This window comes from Podarcis filfolensis (genome assembly GCF_964270895.1).
Source record: "Podarcis filfolensis genome assembly, chromosome: 2".
Taxonomy (NCBI): Eukaryota; Metazoa; Chordata; class Lepidosauria; order Squamata; family Lacertidae; genus Podarcis; species Podarcis filfolensis.
This window is the reverse complement of record NC_139605.1, coordinates 19088624-19110196: the sequence shown is the minus strand read 5'-3', so window position 1 is coordinate 19110196 and position 21573 is coordinate 19088624. Positions and strand designations below refer to the sequence as shown.

General features: G+C 47.8%; 1 protein-coding gene across 1 annotated transcript in view; it reads right to left on the bottom strand.

The window, feature by feature from the left end:
- Positions 1–18545, bottom strand: part of PLXNB1 (plexin B1) — a 145434-nt gene extending 126889 nt beyond the window's left edge. Inside the window, exon 1 of the mRNA XM_083600282.1 lies at positions 18030–18545. The gene's annotated coding sequence lies outside the window, so the exon portion shown is untranslated. The remainder of the gene's footprint in view (positions 1–18029) is intronic.
- Between the last annotated feature and the right edge of the window lie 3028 nt (positions 18546–21573).

The following is a 21573-nucleotide window of genomic DNA, read 5'->3' as shown; positions in this document are numbered from 1 at the left end:
CCTTCTGGGGTCTGGATGTAGTGATGGGTAAGGCCATAGGCAAAAGCGGAAAGAGGGGTGGGTGCGACTTTTACCTCGCAGGAGGCTACATTCCAGCCACACCAAAGTCAGAGGTTTCTACATGCACACATTTCCATCCATCCAAGCAAGCAAAAGGGTGTTCTCATCACTCAAGGACATGTCCCGACCCAGGAAAAAGTACGAAAGGAGGGCATGATACAGGGGTGTGGCCTATGGAGAGTCTGATAAGAGAGGCCTAGACTGGGATGCAGGTCTAAGGTTGCCTACCCTTGGGTTACTGTAGTGGGAATGAGCCCGTGCATGTTTCAGGCTCACACAATCCCCACTCTCCTTGCCCTGCATGGCCGTGAGTTCAGAAGCTTTCACTACCATTTTTGATAACTACAGTTTAGTTACAGTGGTACCTCGGGTTACATACGCTTCAGGTTACAGACTCCGCTAACCCAGAAATAGTACCTCGGGTTAAGAACTTTGCTTCAGGATGAGAACAGAAATCGTGCTCTGGTGGCGTGGCGGCAGCAGGAGGCCCCATTAGCTAAAGTGGTGCTTCAGGTTAAGAACAGTTTCAGGTTAAGAACTGACCTCTGGAACAAATTAAGTACTTAACCCGAGGTACCACTGTAATTAGGGGTGCTAGGGGAGAGGTATTATTATTAATTGAATTTATATACCGCCCTATACCCGGGGGTCTCAAGGTGGTTCACAGAATAAAATCAAGATATAAAACCACAAAATACAAAATAAAATAGAACTTTCAAAAAAAAAGCTACAGATCATTTGAGCACATCAACAACAAATCTTTATTACGGCCATGGACCAGCATAAGGAGGGAGGGGTACAATCGTTTAAAATCATTTAAAATCTAAACAAAAAACACATTTTGTTTCGTTTTTTAAAAAAAACTAAAAGGAGTTAAAACAGAGTGTGTATATATATGTCCATAAGCATCCAAAAGAAGCTAAGAAAGTCTAAAAGAAGGGTTAGGAACATCAGACAAGAGTGAAAGAGCGCAAAAGGCTAGTACAGTGGTACCTCTGGTTACGTACTTAATTCGTTCCAGAGGTCCGTTCTTAACCTGAAACTGTTCTTAACCTGAAGCACCACTTTAGCTAATGGGGCCTTCGGCTGTCGCCGCACCACCACCGTGGCGCGATTTCTGTTCTCATCCTGAAGCAAAGTTCTTAACCTGAGGTAATATTTCTGGGTTAGCGGAGTCTGTAACCTGAAGCGTCTGTAACCTGAAGCGTATGTAACCCAAGGTACCACTGTATATATAATACCACAGCTATCAGTTTACAGAGCACTCAAATCCGAGAGCTCATTATCAAGCACATCATCATTCCTAACACTACTTTAAAAAATACAGAAGTGGTCAAACATTAGTAAAATGTAACAATGGACCCAAAGCGTACATTGATTTTTCACTACTCTATCTAGGCTTCTAATTTTATTGACTCAAGTACCGAACGTGCTTCTTTATATTCTTCAGCTTCTCCCAACTCTTTTCTATTTTCTAATAGCTGGGCAAGATCTGCACGTGCAGCTTCTAATCTGCGTTGGCAATCAGGAATCATCATTCAAAATTCTTGCAAGATCTCAATCTGTTTTTTAATTGCATAATTTTCAGAATCTTCAGCTTTCATTTTCTCAAATCTTCTCTTCTTGCCATTTTGCTTCTTTTTCATACATAATATTTTCTTTTGCCAAGTGCTTCACTAAGCCCGTTTAGTACCTCTGGTGGGAAACACGTTGTGCTCCTTCTGGGGTAGTTTTCTCACCTTTTGTCCACACCTTGCCCCTCAGCTCTCACCTGTGGCTCATAGAAGCTGTCAGCATGCGACAGCGGCTGCGCCCCAGGAATGGCTTCGACCGGTGAGGGTAGCCAATGGGTCTCAAACCCTCGATGAATGGACTTCCCCTGTATGCAAAGACAGGCACCGGGGGATTAAGCGGACGAGACCAAAAGTGGGTCGAACGGTCAAGAAGGCATTTTCTGCACATGCTGCAGAGGGAAGTAAGGGGCAGGTGGGGCTTGCCAACCTGAGAAGGTAGCCCATCTAGAAAAAGGAAAACTCTTATCCTATGCTGCCTTGAGGGAGATCTTTGGGAGGAGTAAACCCTACATGAATCCGGAATGGAGTCTCCAAGACACCTTAGATACCTCCTTCCAGCAACTCCTGCAGCCAAGCTGGCGTCAAACATATTGCTCTGCTTGGACCACATTAGCAAGGCCAATAGTGGGTGTCTTGTCATCTGGGCAGCCCAGGACCTCCAGACACACTGCCCAGGCTCTAGCCCCAGGTTGGTCACTTCGGTGCTCCTAACACAGAGGTCCAACTTCACCTCCAGAGACGAACTCCATTGTCTCTCGAGACAAACGGTTGCCAACAGCAGTTTAGTACCCCAAACCACGATTAATCTTAACTGGAGTTGGTTGAATCAAGCAATCTTTATACAGTGGTACCTCTGGTTGCGAAAGGGATCCGTTATGGAGGCCCGATCACAACATGAAAGGAACACAACCCGCAGTGGTGTGTCTGCGCACACGTGGGTTGCGATTCGCCGCTTCTACGCATGCGTGTAAAGTCATTTTGCACGTCTGCGCATGCACGAGCGGCGAAACCCGGAAGTAACCCTTTCCAGTACTTCCGGGTCGCAACCTTAAAGAACGTAACACGAAGTGGACATAACATGAGGTATGACTGTACAGTGGTACCTTGGGTTACAGACGCTTCAGGTTACAGACTCCGCTAACCCAGAGATAGTACCTCGGGTTAAGAACTTTGCTTCAGGATGAGAACAGAAATTGTGTGGCGGCAGCAGAAGGCCCCATTAGCTAAAGTGGTGCTTCAGGTTAAGAACAGTTTCAGGTTAAGAATGGACCTCTAGAACGAATTAAGTTCTTAACCTGAGGTACCACTGTAACCCATAGTCTAAAGCTGGCTCATGTCCAACAAAGCACACTTCAGATTAACCATAGCGTAGGGTTCGGACAGCACCTTGAGCGGTGATTTATGTGAAAAGGATAGGAAAGCTTCCAATGTTCCCTTTGCAGTGGAGAGGAGAGTCGCCATTCAAAGGTTCACATAGGTTTGTTCCGATCACAACCCTGCCCACATGCAGATGGCGACCAAACACAGCCAACTGAGGCTAAGCGCAGCTTACAGTCTAGAGCAGGGATCAGCAACCTTTTTCAGATGTGGGCTGGTCCACCGTCCCTCAGACCATGTGGTGGGCCGGCCTATATTTGGGGGGGGGGGTGAATGAATTCCTATGCCCCACAAATAAACCAGAGATGCATTTTAAATAAAAGGACACATTCTACTCATGTAAAAACACGCTGATTCCTGGACTGTCTGTGGGCCGGATTGAGAAGGCGATTGGGCTGCATCTGGCCCCCAGGCCTTAGGTTGCCTACCCCTGGTCAGGGCTTATACAAGATGTCTAGGGTTCAAAAACCCTGCTCAGCTATCAAGCTAACTAGACATAGCCTATATTGCAGGGTTACAGTGAGGCCAAACAAGGCAGGGAAGAACTATGCATGCTACCACAAACTCCTTGGAGGAAGGGTGGGTAATATATGGCATAAATGTTTTTTAAAAAGGCCAAATTCACCATCTACTAGTGGTTACGAAATTGCACTACTACTACTACTACTACTAGCAGCAGATTACTACGGCTGATTAGAGACTGATTGCCCAATTTCAGAATCTCAGAAATAAGTTTTTTTTTTTAATCTACTTGGTTACACTTACATTTTACGGCACTTCAGTAAGCTCGCAGAAGCTTACCTGGGGCTCTCCGCTGCCATCTCCCATCCAGGTCGAGCTAAAACTTGCTCAGCTTTAACAAGGTAGCAGCATCAGTACCCTCAAACCATTATTCTGCTTCAGCTTTTCTCCTCCAGGCCCCCGAGGCACCAATTTCCTGCATGATGCATCCTGCGCTATTTTGCTTTCCGCCCCAGCAACCTCTCCTTTCACATTAACATGGGTGCATGTGCCAAAGCGACTAGGCCGTGGCTGTAAATGCCTCCAATTGCCGGAATCAGATGACGAGCCGATGCTCCTGGCAGGTGGGAAAACTATGTTCTGTGTCCTCTTTCCCTCCTCACGAGCAGAATTTCTGCCTGCTATTTGAGCATGGAGCACAGAAGCGATAAAGGTAAAGGGACCCCTGACCATTAGGTCCAGTCGTGGCCGACTCTGGGGTTGCGGCGCTCATCTCGCTTTCTTGGCCGAGGGAGCCGGCGTAGAGCTTCCGGGTCATGTGGCCAGCATGACTAAGCCGCTTCTGGAAAAACCAGAGCAGCACACGGAAACACCATTTACCTTCCCGCCAGAGTGGTACCTATTTATCTACTTGCACTTTGACGTGCTTTCGAACTGCTAGGTTGGCAGGAGCAGGGACCGAGCAACGGGAGCTCACCCCGTCGCGGGGATTCGAACCGCCGACCTTCTGATCAGCAAGTCCTAGGCTCTATGGTTTAACCCATAGCGCCACCCGTGTCCCGATAAGTGTTCCTATTTGGCTTTAAAGGAAAATGAAATGCTGGCACACAAGCATGCTCCACAACAACAGTTCGGATTTAGGCCACACTCATGCCATACATCTGAAGCTGCTTTTAAAAAGTCGTGGCTTCAGTTCAGCTGCAGTTTCTTAAGGGCACTTGGAGTTGTCAGGAGACTCCTCACAGAGCTACAATTTCCAGAGTGACTGAACCGTCAAGTCCTCTTCACAGAGAACTCTGGGAACTGTAGTTCTGCCAGGGGAATAAGAGGCTTCCTATCAACAATCAGCACCCTAAACAAACTACACTTCCCAGAATTCTCTGGAAGAAGCCATGATTGCTTAAAGTGGTATCACAGCACTTTAAATGTTTGGTGTGAATGTGGCCTTAGGGAAGACAGTACTACCAAGGTCTCTTAGTTTAAGTGTGAACAGGGAGGTTCGTCTGACGCATTCCTTACATATCTTTAGGCACCAGGCAAAAAAACCCCGTTCCTCTGCTACCAGGCCTTTGGCTGATTAATATTCTACAGCTTTTTAAATGTGTTTGTGGCAGAGGGGGTTATTGCTTCGCTGATTCTGTTTTAACTACAACGGTACCTCGGTTCGTAATCCATTCAGGAAGACAGTTCAACTTCCGAAACGTTCAAAAACCAAGGCGCAAAGGGCTGGCTGCAAGTTCAATTGGAAAAACTGAAAAGCACACAGCAGAAGCCGTTGGACTTCTGAGGTGCGTTTGAAAATGGAAGCAATTACTTCCGGGTTTGTGGCGTTCGAAAACCGAAACGTTCGGCTTCCGAGACACTCGAAAACGAGGCACCACTGTATTTATTTGTGCTTTTATTGGACCAGAGCTCCCATCAACCCCAGCCACTATGGCCAATGGTCAAGGATGATGGGAGTTGTAGTCCAACAACATTTGGAGGACCATAGGTTCCCCATCCCTGGGTCACCAGAGGCTGAGAGGAAACTACAGGGGGGTTTCAGGCTGGTTGCTATCAGAGACAGAGTGCTGGGTTTGATGGCCCAATGCAACAAGTATGAGGGATCTTCCGCCGGAGTCTTTCCAAGGCCCAAGCCTTTCGCAGAAGCAACTTAAGGCACTTCGACGGGCTGCCCTTTGGTGTCGAGGGCAGCTTTTAGCACTGCATTTTAAAATCTGTTTTATTGCATTTTAAGGTGCTGGTTTTATGTCTTTCATAATATATATTCACCCACCGGAGCCTGAGGAAATGGGCAGGTTTACAAGAAAACACTTGTGAATCACTTGAGCCTCTTTGAAGACTACTTGGAAACTACAACTGCTTCAGAACAGCAGCCAGGTTGTTAACTGGGTCCTGCCATTCTGAACATTTTTCAACAGTGTTAAAAGTTCTTGACTGGCTTCCAGTTTGTTTTCTAGTCACAATTCAAAGAGCTTATTTTGACCTGTTGTATGTATAATGGCACAAGAGGAAGGAATTAGCACGCCTGAGGAACCCCAGGCTTCACAAAAGGATAGGGGCAAAAGCGGGGGGAATGGAATGGAGTGTCCTGCAAAAGGGCATGGCTGGCTTAAACAGGGGAACTCCATGCTGCATTTTGCTGCAGGTCTCACTGATAAAGCTCTAAATGACCTGGGATCATAATACCCAAATTGCTGCGGTCTTGTGGTAGACCACTTTTGGTGCCCATGAGGTTCAGCTGGCCCTTACCCAGATGCCAAACAAGAGGTGGGAATTACTTTTGAGTAAACACGCACAGGGTTGTGCTGTATAAGTACTTGGCTTTAGCTAGGCTAGCTGAAAAATCCATGAGAGCTTTCCCCTCCACAAGACATTTAAAATTGGAATATGAATGCACGTTTTATCTGACCTTGAGTTTGTGTTTTATTCTTTTAATTGTCTCATTAGCAGCACATCTTTCAGCTCTGGCATGAAAGACACCTTGAACTTTTCAAGTCATAGAATTCTAAGCCCATCAAGGAAAGGAGAGTTGGTGGAACATCTGTAAATCTGTGTCTTGTTACCAAGTGTGCGCTGTGGGTTAGGATCATCACCATCAATATTATTATATTTCTTACTCATCCTTGACCATAAGGTACCAGGGTGAATTATATCTATATATAAAAAAATGCAATACAACACAATAAAACAAATAAAATAACCCTACCCCAAAACACCATACAGTATACGTGTCAAATAAGGTCCTTTTTAAAGGTTACATCAACTCCATTACAAGTTGAAGAAAACATAGCTTTTTTGTAGTGCATAATCATGAAAATCGTTGATAAGAGGTATTTGACTTTGCGGACTCCTGAGAGGAACCGGAGCCCCAGGGGAGGCCGTTTGTAACCGTATGTATGGAGCTCTGAAGCAAAATCTGCCATAGTAAAAGGGTGGCTTTTGAAGCGGGAACAGGAAGGTGTCAGAGTCGAAGAGAGAACAGTTGTCCCAGTATAGAGCCAGCCCTATCATTATGCAGACTGAGGCGGATGCCTCAGGGGGAGAAACTGGGTTGTCGTTAAAAGAAGCACAAATTTATTAGTGCCGTAAAGAGGTGGAGAGGCACTTGTGGGATTGTGCCGCAAAAAAGGGGGGGGGACAACTTGATGGGCCTTTGGCACTAGGCACCATGACAGGAGAGAAAAGGGGAGTGCACTATGATGAGGGAGCAGCATTTGCTCCTCTACCTCAGGCAGCAAAATGTCTTGGACCAGCCCTGACATTGTGACTGCTTTGCCTGAAACTTCCTTAATAAAATACAGTATATCACAGTAAATTGGAAATTACAGTGGTACCTAGGATTAAGCACTTAATTCGTTCTGGAGGTCCGTCCTTAACCTGAAGCACCACTTTAGCTAATGGGGCCTCCTGCTGCTGCCGCGCCGCCGGAGCCCGATTTCTGTTCTTAACCTGAAGTTCTTAACCTGAAGCACTATTTCAGGGTTAGCAGAGTCCGTAACCTGAAGCGTAAGAAGAGTATGTAACCCGAGGTACCACTGTACTGCTTTTGGTTACACTAACAGTGTCACATGAAACACCATCTCTAGTTAAGGAGCAGGGCTGAGGAACAAAGGTCAATAGCTGGGGGGTTATGGGACTTGTAGTCCAACATCATCTAGAAGACCAAAGCAGGGCCGTCTTAAGCATATGCGGCGCCGGGGTGCAAAAATCTGCCCGGCACGCCCCCCCCAGATTGCCCAGAGTTGTCGACATTGTTTAGGGGGGAACCCCAAAGTTGTTTAGCTTTTTAAAGAAAGGTTCCCCAGAGTTGTCAACCTTTTTTTTTTTTAGGGAGCTGACACCATGATTATCTCAGCTCAGGAAAAGAAAACAGGAAACATAAGGAGCCTAGCGCAACAAACCAGCCCAAGGCATCAGCGTCGGCGACTGAGTGAAGCCGGGCGCCTCATGGCATAACCAGCGTGGGCCAATCCCAGGCACACAGAAGGGCAGAGCCGCCTCAGCACTTTGCTGGCTCGCTCACCCCCGAACTCACGGCGCAGAGCCGACCACGGCAGAAGAGCCCACCATGGCGCTCCAACAGACGGGCAGGCTCTTCCCCAGACTCCAACTCTCGGGCCCCGGACTCTCAGCCATGCACCCCAGAGAGCCCGGCGCCCGGGTGCCCAGCACCCCTGGCGCCTATGGTAAAGACAACCCTGGACCAAAGGTTAGCCATCCCCAAGGCTCTCAGATAGCAGTACTACTCTGGAAGGCCCAAAGGAAACATCATATGCTCATTGTTGTTCAATGCAGACTTAACATTACAATCTTAAACCACCATTAAAGTCTTATTCCTTGCCAAAAGGAAGTTGGGGAAATGTGAGGATTTGTGAGGGACAATACAGTGGTACGAACTTATTTTGTTCCGGAGGTCCATTCTTAACCTGAAACCGTTCTTAACCTGAGGTACCACTTTAGCTAATGGGGCTTCCCACTGCCGCCGCCACGCAATTTCTGTTCTCATCCTGAAGCAAAGTTCTTTACCCGGGTACTATTTCTGGGTTAGCGGAGTTTGTAACCCAAGGTGTGTGTAACCCGAGGTACCACTGTATGTCTCTCCCATATCAGTCTCTACAACCACAGAAAGCGCTGTAACCCTCCAATGGTTTGACTTCCCCATCAAAGGCACACTCATCCATTGTCTTCTGAGACAGACAGATGCCAACAAGTTGGACTAGGTATAAGGTAGCTTCCTAAGATAATAAATAACCTTTACGCTTTCTTCATTTGCCTTTTCAGTCTAGTTCCTACCTGCCCCCACACAGGGACTAACTAAACCTTCCATCCATCTTTCCAACCTGGACTTTCTGTGCTCTATCTTTCTCCTAGTCTGGCTCCAGAATATGGCACCCCGGGCATTGTTAGAGAACTAAGAGAGGGAAAGAAGGAGGGACTCTGGCCAGAGCCAAAATGAGCAGCAGAAAGGAGCCTGCAAAGATTTCCATGCCAGCACATTCTCCCAGGAGATTAACAGTGTGCTATGGGGAAAAGGGGAGGGCAATCTTTAACAAAGCTGTTTCCCAAATGAGATTTTACAAAACTACAACAGATGTAGAGGGAAGGAAGAGGGGGACTGGTAAATTATTAACCTGTTTGGCTAATTTGCAGATTGAGAGAGAAAGAGAGAGCGTACGTTTGTGCAGCAGCGCAGAACAACTTAATACAGATTTCTCGCAAAACACAAAACTAATTTTACTGATCGAGTCCACGCAGGCAACAAGGGATTGCTGCAAATGCGGATAACACACCTTCATCTTAAAGTCATCTGCGAGACCCCTTGCAAGCATTCAGTAGCTGAGAAAGAGGAAACATTCCCAGATCTCCTGCACGTACTATCTGTACTGGAGATCAAATATAAAGTATTTGGCTTCTTTGACACAATTCCTTCACCTGGAACTAGCAGCTCCCACAAACACCTTACTGTGATTCATTTTGTCACTTGTGCCAGGAGCTTGTGGCTGATGTAGAAAAATGAGAGGGAGCCAGAGCAGAGGCTTAAGGAGATAAAGGATGATAGCTATGGGATAAGAGTGATGAATTTAGCAAGGATATTACAAACTGTGCAACAGAACGCTTCCCATCACGTCTCTGGCTACTGCAGACTGGCAGGTGCTTTCCATCTGCTGCCTTCTGTGATTCCTTTCCCTGTCCTGTGATTGGGGCACACCAGAAACTTAGGTAAAGGTAAAGGGACCCCTGACTGTTCCGTCCAGTTGCGGACGACGCTGGAGTTGCGGCGCTCATCTCGTTTTACTGGCCGAGAGAGCCGGCATACAGTCATGTGGCCAGCATGACTAAGCCGCCTCTTGTGAACCAGAGCAGTGCAAGGAAACGCCGTTTACCTTCCCGCTAGAGTGGTACCTATTTATCTACTTGCACTTTGACGTGCTTTTGAACTGCTAGGTGGGCAGGAGCTGGGATTGAACAATGGGAGCTCACCCAGTCGTGGGGATTCGAACCGCCAACCTTCTGATCGGCAAGCCCTAGGCTCTGTGGTTTAGACCACAGCGCCACCCACGTCCCTATCAGAAACTTAAGCAAGCCTTAATCTCTGCACGTGCAGGTACTTCCTTGCTTGCCACTGGAAATCCTTCACCTTCAGTGTGAGGATTGTTGGCATATTTGAATGTCATACCAATGGCATTCAATCAGAAATACTGCTGGCTGTCAGAGAGCTATTTCGGCCATAATGAGATCAGCTTGTGAGTTTCAGGTGGGAGATGAACAGAAGTCCCATTGTCAGTCTTTCCTACAAAGCACCAGAATGAACATAGGAACCTGTCAGTGTCAGATGCTTGGTCCGTCTAGGTTGTTTTTGTCCACAGTGATTGGCAGTGGCCCTCCAGGGTCTCAGATACTCGTCTTCCCCAGGCAAAGTATGTGAAGCTCCTCCCCAAGATATCACAGTATTGTGGACTTTTCATAGAATTGGAAGAGACCACAAGGGTCATCTAGTCTAACCCCCTGCAATGCAGGAATCTGTTCCCCAACACGGGGCTTGAACTCACAACCTGAGCTATACCAGAGCATCAGGTGGGAGCACACCCTATTTTAATGCTCCCATGAATTAAAGGTAAAGGTACCCCTGACCGTTAGTCGCAGATGACTCTGGGGTTGCGTGCTCATCTTGCTTTATAGGCTGAGGGAGCCGGCGTTTGTCTGCCGGCATTTGTCTGTTCAGAGAAGTTTTTAATATATGACATATTAGTGTATTTTTGGTATTTGTGGAAGCCGCCCAGAGTGGCTGGGGAAACCCAGCCAGATGGGCGGGGTACAAATAATAAATTATTATTATTATTATTATTATTATTATTATTATTATTTGAGGACAGCTTCTGGGTCATGTGGCCAGCATGACTAAGCCACTTCTGGTGAACCACAGCAGCGCACGGAAATGCCGTTTACCTTCCATCCAGAGCAGTACCTATTTATCTACTTGCACTTTGACGTGCTTTCAAACTGCTAGGTGGGCAGGAGCAGGGACCGAGCAACGGGAGCTCACCCTGTCGCGGGGATTTGAACCGCCAACCTTCCGATCAGCAAGCCCTAGGCTCTGTGGTTTAGACCACAGCGCCACCCGCATCCCCCTCCCATGAATTAGTCATGGCCAAAATGGCCCATTCATGGGCTGAGGAGGGCTTTTCCTCGCCTCGCCCATTTCAGACAATAAATAAATAAACACCCCCACCTCACTGCCTGCTTTATTATGAGTGAACAAGGCACACAGGTAAGCAAAGTACAAGTGGGTGCCCCATCACATTTGCCTCAACGCTCCGTTGAGGTCTAACTTCCTCAATGGTGTTTCTGAACTTTCAGCTTCCCCCTCTATTTAGACCAGTGGTTCTCAAACTTTTTTTCCTCTGGGCCACACTTTCAGAACAAAACTTTGCTCACTGAATTAGTTATTGATAAGAAATACATTGGAAAACACACAGAAGCAACTCCTAGCCATGCTTGATTTACAACACAGAACACGACTACTTTGTATTATTATCATGGGACACCCTGAAAAGTATAAAACAATACAGCTACATGAGAACATGAATCATTCCCAAAATATAATTATAAACGAGCCTCTTAAATATGAAGCATGTATACAAACTCCATGAGAGGTGTGCGCTTGCTCTTGCCGGGTAATCTCATTTATGTGAGGCCTAATTTGAGACCAACTCTCATCTTCTCACACAAAGAAGCCTTTCTCTTTTCTGATCTTTTGTATTTGTTGAAAATTCCTATTCACAACAATATGCTGTCAAGAACCATAGCAGAATAGCCAATATTCTTGAAGAGAGGCTTAGATACTGCTTCTGATTGTATATCCCTCCCCCCCAAAAAATTATTTTGATACTATACTATGCTGTACTCTATTACAATGCACTGACATGTTTAAATGTTTCTTTAATTGTCCATGAATCTTTCTGCGACACTTGCCACACCCTTTGAGAACCACTGCAAACCTTCCCACACAAACTTGCCATGTGCTTTACTTTTCTGCAAGGCCATTTGTACACCTTGAAAGCAACGCAGAACTTTTAACAATACAGTGAGATGCTGCAAGTACCTGCTGTGTGTTTGGGTAGCCTGCGGCCTATTTTACAAACATTGAGAGCATCCAACACATTCAAGGCCACCCAACGATGAAAAAATGGAAAACTGGCCTGGGTTTCCTGCAGAAGGTTAAAGTTCTCGGGCACAAACAAGGCTTTGCTGCTTCCAGTGCCAGGGCTCCAGAAGTGCCATGAATCTTTAATGTCCATGCTTTTTAAAAAAAGATGTTATATAATTTTCTTTTTAGGATGACAACCAGAGATGTCGGCCTTGAATGCACACACCAATACCCTTTTTCTCCAAGTATCCCAAAACGTTTAAATTAAGACCCCTGCAGCACCTTAAAGAGGAACAAATTTATGGAGGAATAAACCTTTGTGGATTCATGCGCTAGTAAACCACCCATGCGGGCTCATCATGCATGTGTCTTCCGGCTTTCACCTTTTTAACCTCAACTTTGGAAACAATTCTTCTCTCTACCTCTCTACTATGGATGCATTGTATACCCCACACCTCATGACCCTCCTGTTGTCGCTGGACTCCAACTCCCATCAGCCCCAGTCAGCATGGCCAATGGTCAGGCATGATGAGAATTGTAGTCCAGCGACATGCACAGTCTCCCTCTCAATCTGTCAGTAAGAACAGGATGACAATGGAACCAATAGAGGGGAAAGCGTTCTCCCTTGCTGGAAATCTTCAAACGGATGCTGAACCATCATGTGCTCAAAAGTTTGCACTGGCTGCCCATAGAGACTGGGCCAGGTTCAAGGTTTCTGGGTCAATTTACAAAGCTCTTAACAATTTGGGCCCGGGATACCTCAAGGACTGCCTGATCCCTTATATCCCTGCCCTGATCACTGAGGTCTTCAAGGGAGTAACACTGTTAATGGTCCCCCATTGCTTGGATGCACCAGAGTCGTGCTCTCAGTATTGTGGGCCCAGTTTTACGGAAGTCTTTCCAGCTGAGGTCAGACAGGTTCCCTCCCTACTGAACTTCCAGTGCCATTATTATTATTATTATTCCAGCAGGCATTTTAACTGATTGTTTTGTTTTGTTTTTGTATTGTGTCTTTGTAAACTGCTACTGTAGTTAAGTGGCGTATAAATTGTTTAAATAAATGAATAAATCACAAGCACGCATAAGCCAACAACTGGGTGTTCCCTGATCACACTACAGAGTAAAAGGACCCCTGGATGGTTACGTCCAGTCAAAGGCACTCACCTCGCTTTTCAGGCCGAGGGAGGCGGCGTTTGTCCACAGATAGCTTTCTGGTCATGTGGCCAGCATGACTAAACCGCTTCTAGCGCAACGGGACACCGTGACAGATAATAATAATAATAATTTACTATTTATACCCCACCCATCTGGCTGGGTTTTCCCAGCCACTCTGGGTGGCTCCAAACAGAATTAAAAGCACAATGAAACACCAAACATTAAAAACCTCCCTAAACAGGGCTGCCTTCAGATGTCTTCTAAAAGTCAGATAGTTGTTTATTTCCTTGACATCTGATGGGAGGGGATTCCACAGGGTGGGCACCACTACCGAGAAGGCCCTCAGTGCACAGAAATGCTGTTTACCTTCCTGCCATAGTGGTACCTATTTATCTACTTGCACTGGCATGCTTTCAAACTGCTAGGTTGGCAGGAGCTGGGATAGAGCAACAGGAGCTCAGCCCGCTGCAGGGATTTGAACCGCTGACTTCCACTGATCAGCAAGCCCAAGAGGCTCAGTGGTTTAGACCACAGCGTCACAGTGAAGGACTGCTGAGAAGCTGGACAGATGGAGGCATGGAGCATCCATAACCTTCAATGTTGCACATCAGACTATGAAGGCTCTTGCTTAGAAAAACCTGGTCTTACGGATGCCTTGTTCCTTGCTGCAAGAGACTAACATGGCAACCCTCTGCGACTGCAAACATACGCTGGGAGACCACAGCACCAAATATAGTCTTCCAAAGCATTCATTTGTACACATGGTTATATTGGGGCTCTCTTCTTCTCACACCCACGCACCCGGTGACTTAGCCTCTGCTGAACGAATGAAACGAGATCTCGGCACCACCCACTTGACCCCAGTAAATCAAAGAGCCGGCAGCAGAGTTGCCAGATGTCCTTCATTTAAAGGAATGTCCCTTCCTCTGCCCCAAGTCAACCCGGCACAGCGTCCCATGGAAGTGGTCCATTATTTCTGGACTTTTGACCCAGCAGCGTCGTCAGCTTGATTGGAAATGCAGCTAAGTGGCTTGGGGCGCAGATGCCCCCAAGGCCTGCAACAGACGATGGGGCGACAATAGGATTTGGCCTAAAAGAAAAGGCGGTGGCTTAACAAAGCCCCAAGCCCAGCCTCTGCCTGGAGGAGAGGGAGCGAGGGCCGACCCCCTCCTCCCCAAATCTTCAGGGACTCTTCCCATTTCTCTCCAGCGCAGGGGGTGACATCTGCTGGCAAACGGTCACACCACAATGTGCTACATTTGCTCCTCTGCAGGCAGCGCAAGGTGATGAAAGCGGCCGTCTGCCACAGCTGTTAGCGAAGAAGAGAGTCTTGAGGCTCCCCCTCCTCTCTTTTGATTTGCATCTGACACACTTGCAAAGGAAATCTCCTGGCAACCCACCCACACCTGCAGGCTCAGGCTAATAACGCTGTCCTTCCCAAAGCACGAATTCCCTCTCTCAGGGTCAGCCACAGCAAAGTTTGGCAACTTTTCCAAAGAAAGGCAATTATTTTGTACTATGAGTCCACAACTCATAATATTTATTGTCAGGATAGATTCCCAAGTCTAAATTGCTACAGGAGGAGGAGTGGTCCTTTCGGGGAAGAATTGGGGTTTTTTAAAAAAGGGGAGAGTCTCAAGTCTCAGGTTTTCTGTACCTCTGGTTACGTACTTAATTCGTTCCAGAGGTCCGTTCTTAACCTGAAACTGTTCTTAACCTGAAGCACCACTTTAGCTAATGGGGCCTCACGCTGCCGCTGTGCCGCCACCGCACGATTTCTGTTCTCATCCTGAAGCAAAGTTCATAACCCAAGGTACTATTTCTGGGTTAGGGGAGTCTGTAACCTGAAGCGTATGTAACCTGAAGCATCTGTAACCCGAGGTACCACTGTATTCAGTAGCTAGAGGGCCGGTGGGAAAGGCAAAATGCCAGTAGCTGTTCTCACTAACTCTCCCAGCAAGGGGATACTTGGTTTTCTTAACCCCCCCACCCTGAAAACAAGCCCAGTTATTCCAAACTGAAAGGAAAGTGTTCCCGAACAAAATGTCGTATTGATAGATTACATACCCACTGGGTGCGCTAATGGTAATAATGACTCCTTTACAGGGAAATCCCAACCACATCTAGCCCAGAAGTTCTGCTGGATTCAGATGGGAGGAAGGGCTGTTGCTGAGTGGCAGAGCATCTGCCCTGTCAGCAGCAATTCCCTGGTTCAGCCTCCAGGAACTCGCAGGTTCAATCCCCAGAGTGGGATTGTCCAGCATCCGAAATGCTCGAGAGCTACTGCCATTTGTGCAGTGACAACACTGAGCTCAACTGGCCACTGGACTGACTCAGCAGAAGCAGCTTCCTATGTTCCAATGGGGTTTACTCCCAGGTTAAGTGGCGCTTGGATTGCAGCCTCAGTTGTCAGGAAAAAGTAGGACCCCGCCTGCTTTTGCCACTTTCTGATTCTTTTTTTAAAAAATAATATTTTTATTGGGTTTTCTGCAAGAGTAACAAACATCACAAATAAACAAAAGAGAGCAAACACTACAACAACAAACGAAAAAAGAAAGTCACTTTGTTATTCTGACATCTGATGAATGAGCACAAAGGCTATGCTCTGTCAGAGGTTGCATGACACAGAATTCCAGTTGATGGGAATCACAGGTGAGCAGTGCTGCTGTGCTCATGTCCTGCTTGGAGGTTTACCACAGGCATCTGGCTGACCACTGTGAGAACACGATGCTGGACTAGATGGGCCACACTGGCCTGAATCAACAGGGCTTGTCTTGTGAACTTAAGGCTTGAGCTTTGCATGGACCAAACTACACATGATACTAACACTCAGCTTGGTGCTGCAAGTGTCCTTCCCTTTTTTTAGCCATAAACATCTGCCTCTGGGGGGACCTGATCCGGACTGGGACCACAGCCTGCAGGAGTCAGGGGTTTAACCCAAGCCACAATCCTGACCCCCCCCCCAAAAAAAAATCCAGAAGGGGAGATCCTCTGTGTGAATTATAAACTCTGTTGATAAATGAATCTGTCTTAAATGAACAACTTCTAACATGCTCACAAAGCACACACAGGCTTGATTCTGAATTAATTGCCATGTAATAACTACCGTTTGCCCAGGATACTGTACATAAATTTTTTACTACCTCATTAACATGCACAGAGGGGGAGAGAGGGTGAATCATCCCATTTGCCTCTTTGGTTGGGGGTGAGCACAAAAGGATGGTCAAATGGGGAACTAAACCCAACAATTAAGTGTTTTTAAGCAAGTGATTGTTCGGGGGTTTTTTACTCAGAAACCGCCAGCTCTGCAGACAAAGTTCTTGCACGCCATCAAATCTGGGCATGCTTAGTCTAAAAGTTGGGAGGTGAGATCTTCTTTACTTGTACTGAACATCTCCGTGAATCTTGTTGCTAGCAGATCACAAGAAGGGTGTGCATGTGAGTAATAATGTACACAGACAGGGACACTCCCTGTTCCAAACACAGAGCAAAAATCGCTGGAACCTTTGCAGGGCTATCTTCAGTCTCCCCTGCAACGGGACTTTCCCTCTCTAAAGTCCTTCAGCCTCTCCCCCTAAGCATGCACATGGGCAGAAAAGTACACCAGCTATTCTGTTCCCCCTCCCCATTGCGCACCCCCCAACTTCCTATAATATAGGCAAGTTTCAGAGAGGAGCGTGGGGCTCTCCCCGCATCCACCCCACTTCTCCCTCCTTCTGGTAAGCAGGTTTCATGTTTCTTCCTGAGCTCCCAGTGGGACAAACATGCACCTCCATCTGAACAAAGGAGGCAGAGGGGGGTGGGACCAAGTCCAGCCCTCCAGTGCTGGGAGGGGAAGGGTCTCTGCTGCTGCTGCCACTGCTGGATGGCTCTCCTTTCCCCCCCCTTCCTCCTCCTCCAGACAAATGGGACAGGGAGATGGGGGCCACTCTAGAGGGCTATGATGGCTGAAACCGAGAGATTCCCAAGGAACACTGCTGGTCTCTTTGGAGGGAAAAGTCCAGCCAAACCCATCTTCCCTTGGCAAGGCTTAAAAGTGGCAGAAATGCGCCCTTATTCCCCCCCCCCCCACACACATCCCTCTTGCTAGGCTGCCGGGGTGGGGCTGCAAGCGAAATGGGGGAGGCGAGCGGGCAGGCAAGAATAAAAGGGTCATTCTGGAAGGCCGGAGGCTCCCCTTGTAAACACACCTCGCTCTCCCGAGGACGCAGCGGCCGGCCAACTCACACACAGACACACACAGATGTGTATACAAGCGCTCCTCAGTGCCCGGCGAGGGAGGCGATGCCGGCCTCCCATCCCACCCACCCCCAAACCAGATCGGAGGCCTCCCAAATAAGTTCCGAGGGACCCGGCCAAAGAAGCCGCCCAAACCCGATGCCCTTTTGCGCGGCGTGGAAAAGTTCCATTCAAAAGCCGCGTGCGCCGCCTCGATTGCGCCGGGAAAGGGAAGGGAAGGGAGGGTAGGGGGAATGAATGGGCGCCGGAGGGGAAAACTTGGGAAGACGAGGTGCAGAAAATGAGAACGGGGGGGGAGGGCTCTGCGCGATCCTCCTTTCCACCATTCTCAATGCAAAAAATATTAAGCACACACACCACAAAAAGCCCACTTTCCCTTCTTTTCTTTTTTGCTGCTGCTGCTTCTCCCAGCCCGGGCAGAAGCCACCAGGTCTTGGAGGGAGCGTGCAAACAAAAGGGAGAACGCAAATTTAGCCGGGGGTGGGTGGGAAAAAAACCAGCGAGCAACTCACCCAAAATGCCATCTCCGGCGAAACTGCACCGGGGAGGAGGCGGAAGAGAGCAGTGGTGCTGGATCAAGCCGTTTTCTCCCTTCTTGCTCCAGGACAATAATAAGGGACGTGAAAGCAGTTAAGTAGCAGAGCCTCTTCCGCGCGCAGCACTCTTACGCACCAGCTGCAGCCGCCCGGGTCCCCCGTCACCTTCGCGCTGGGTGTGTGTGGTGTGTGTATGTGGGGGGAATTCCAACTCCCGGGATCGTGCCTGTGTCAACAAGCCCCCACGGTTATCCCTCCTCTTCCTTGGGCTGCGCGGAAAAGGCACGGCTCCTCCAGGGACCGGGGCGCCCCAATCGATCCGTCGAGTTTCCTTGCAAGAGAGCGCGGCGCGCACACTCACACGCGCACAAAAACCCGGGAGGGCGACGCGGCTGCTGCTGTGTGCGCAAAAGTAGTTCTGCGGCCGGCCCGCCGCTAAGCAAACAAGGAGGCAAGGCGAGGGAGCCCCTGCTGAGAGCGAGCGGCTACTGCAAAGAAAAAAAGAGGAGAGAGAGTGAATGAAGGGCGGACAAAAGCCAAGCCAAGCCCCCAGAGCTGCTCCTTCTCTCTAACCCCCGCAACTCTGCCTGGAATGGTACACAGCGCTGAACCCAAGTGGGGAGATCCCTTTGGCAACATAAGGCGGACCCAGGAGACCACCGCGCTGCCTGGGACTTTAGTAATCCCCGGGCCATAGGAAGGGTAAGACAGGAGCGCATGGGTTCGCCCCGCTCTCCAGCCAAGCCAGGCTTAGGAGTTTTGTTCGTAGGTAAGTTTAAGAGGCGCCTTCATGGATCACTGCCTTGCCGTGGCGAAGAGACATCACTTTGCCAACAAAGGTCCGTATAGTAAAAGCTATGGTTTTCCCAGTAGTGATGTATGGAAGTGAGAGCTGGACCATAAAGAAGGCTGATAGCCGAAGAATGGATGCTTTTGAATTATGGTGCTGGAGGAGACTCTTGAGAGTCCCATGGACTGCAAGAAGATCAAACCTCTGCATTCTGAAGGAAATCAGCCCTGAGTGCTCACTGGAAGGACAGATCCTGAAACTGAGGCTCCAATACTTTGGCCACCTCATGAGAAGAGAAGACTCCCTGGAAAAGACCATGATGTGGGGAAAGATGGAGGGCAGAAGGAGAAGGGGACGACAGAGGACGAGATGGTGGGACAGTGTTCTTGAAGCTACCAGCATGAGTTTGACCAAACTGTGGGAGGCAGTGGAAGACAGGAGTGCCTGGCGTGCTCTGGTCCATGGGGTCACGAAGAGTTGGACACGACTAAACGACTAAACAACAACAAGTTTAAGAGGAGGCCCATCACCACCCAGGATGAGGCCCTCGTTCAATGGATAGGGTCGGGGCAGGTGCCCCCCTCACCAAACGCCGGATGCAAATGATGCAGACTTAACTGGACGCGCAGGCCACTCTCAATTTACACGGGGTTAAGTTCTGGGGAAATCACCAACATCGCATATAATAATAATAATAATTTATTATTTATACCCCGCCCATCTGGCTGGGCTTCCCCAGCCACTCTGGGCGGCTTCCAAAAAATATTTAAATACTGTAATACATCAAACATTAAAAGCTTCCCTAAACAGGGCTGCCTTCAGATGTCTTCTAAAAGTCTAGTAGTTGTTGTTCTCTTTGACATCTGGTGGGAGGGCATTCCACAGGGCGGGCGCCACTACCGAAAAGGCTTTCTGCCTGGTTCCCTGTAACTTGGCTTCTCGCAGTGAGGGAACCACCAGAAGGCTCTCGGTGCTGGACCTCAGTGTCCGGGTAGAACGATGGGGGTGGAGACGCTCCTTCAGGTATACTGGACCGAGGCCGTTTAGGGCTTTAAAGGTCAGCACCAACACTTTGAATTTTGCTCGGAAACATACTGGGAGTCAAAACACATTGGGTTCAATGGCGGGTGGGATTACCAAAGTCTCCCCCCCCCCCAGATGGACGGCTCCTTTCCGCCCCTTTTAAAAAAAATATTGCCAGGCACATAAAGGTGAAGATGTTAAATGTGCATAAGTTGCAAGTTACGTATGTGCCTGTGTATTATTAAACAGGCTTTGAAATGTGGTAAGCCAGCCCAGCTGCATTCTGGGGACCTGGATGTCTACCCCCAAAAACTGCCCTGGGGGTGCCCACTGTGTGGTACCTCGGGTTATAGACGCTTCAGGTTACAGACGCTTCAGGTTACAGACTCCACTAACTCAGAAATAGTACCTCAGGTTAAGAACTTTGCTTCAGGATGAGAACAGAAATCATGCAGCAGCAGCGGGAGGCCCCATTAGCTAATGTGGTACCTCAGGTTAAGAATAGTTTCAGGTTAAGAACGGACCTCCAGAACAAATTAAGTTCTTAACCCAAGGTACCACTGTACATATCAGTGGCCAGCCCAGTCTCCTATGCTAGGTGCTGTGGAGAAACTGAGCACCTCTGAAAATGCATAATGTTGCATATGAATAAAAAGATATGTAGACTTATATCATTAACCACATTCATCTCAGCCATGCTGAGTAAATTATCACCAATTTGCTATTGTAAAAGGTGTGCCCATTTAGCATAATGCTCTAATGATCCCTGGCTGCAGTTATTTGCATCTCGTTGCCATCCACCCCACATTTTACAATTTTCTCCTTTATACGCTTGCCAGTTAAGATTTCACTTAATGCATCTGACAAAGTGGGCTTTGAGTCCACGAAAGTTTAGGCCATAATAAATGGGCTAGTCTTTTAAGGTGCCGCAGGACACTTTATATTATTAGATTTTTTGCTACCGCCCCCCCCCCACCGAAATCCATACCATTATGTTGACAGGTGTTGTCATTTTCCATAAAAGGAAAATGAAAAGGGAAGAGTGGGCTAGCAAATCGGCAATGCGTGGTTTAATATGTCAAGGCGGCATTAAAAGAAAATGTACCGTGAGCTTTCCTGTGGGAAGTACACAGCTAACATTTTCCACAAAAAGTCTCTGTGTGTGTGTGTGTATTGCAGGGGAGTCATGGGCCCACTCTGCCATGCTAAAGTCTTGGGAGATGGATGAGTGTATGAACTGGCACATGGCCTCAACATGTGTTCAAATGTGGAGCCACCCACAGCTGTAATCTGAAGAACTACTGTGCTCATCAGACACCTACATCACTTTCTTGCGCAACCATCCCTTATCCCTAAGTTTGAAATGTTTTTTTAAAAATAGATTTTATTAAAGCTTAAAGGAAGATACAGTGGTACCTCAGGTTACATACGCTTCAGGTTACAGACTCCGCTAACCCAGAAATAGTGCTTCAGGTTAAGAACTTTGATTCAGGATGAGAACAGAAATTGCGCCCCAGCAGGAGGCCCCATTATCTAAAGTGGTGCTTCAGGTTAATAACAGTTTCAGGTTAAGAGCAGACCTCCGGAACGAATTAAGTTCTTAACCCGAGGTACCACTGTAATGCAAAGATTAATATCAACTACAAAATTTATTTTATAATACAAAAAGATAAAAAAAGGAGTCAGAATACAAACAAAAATTAAGGA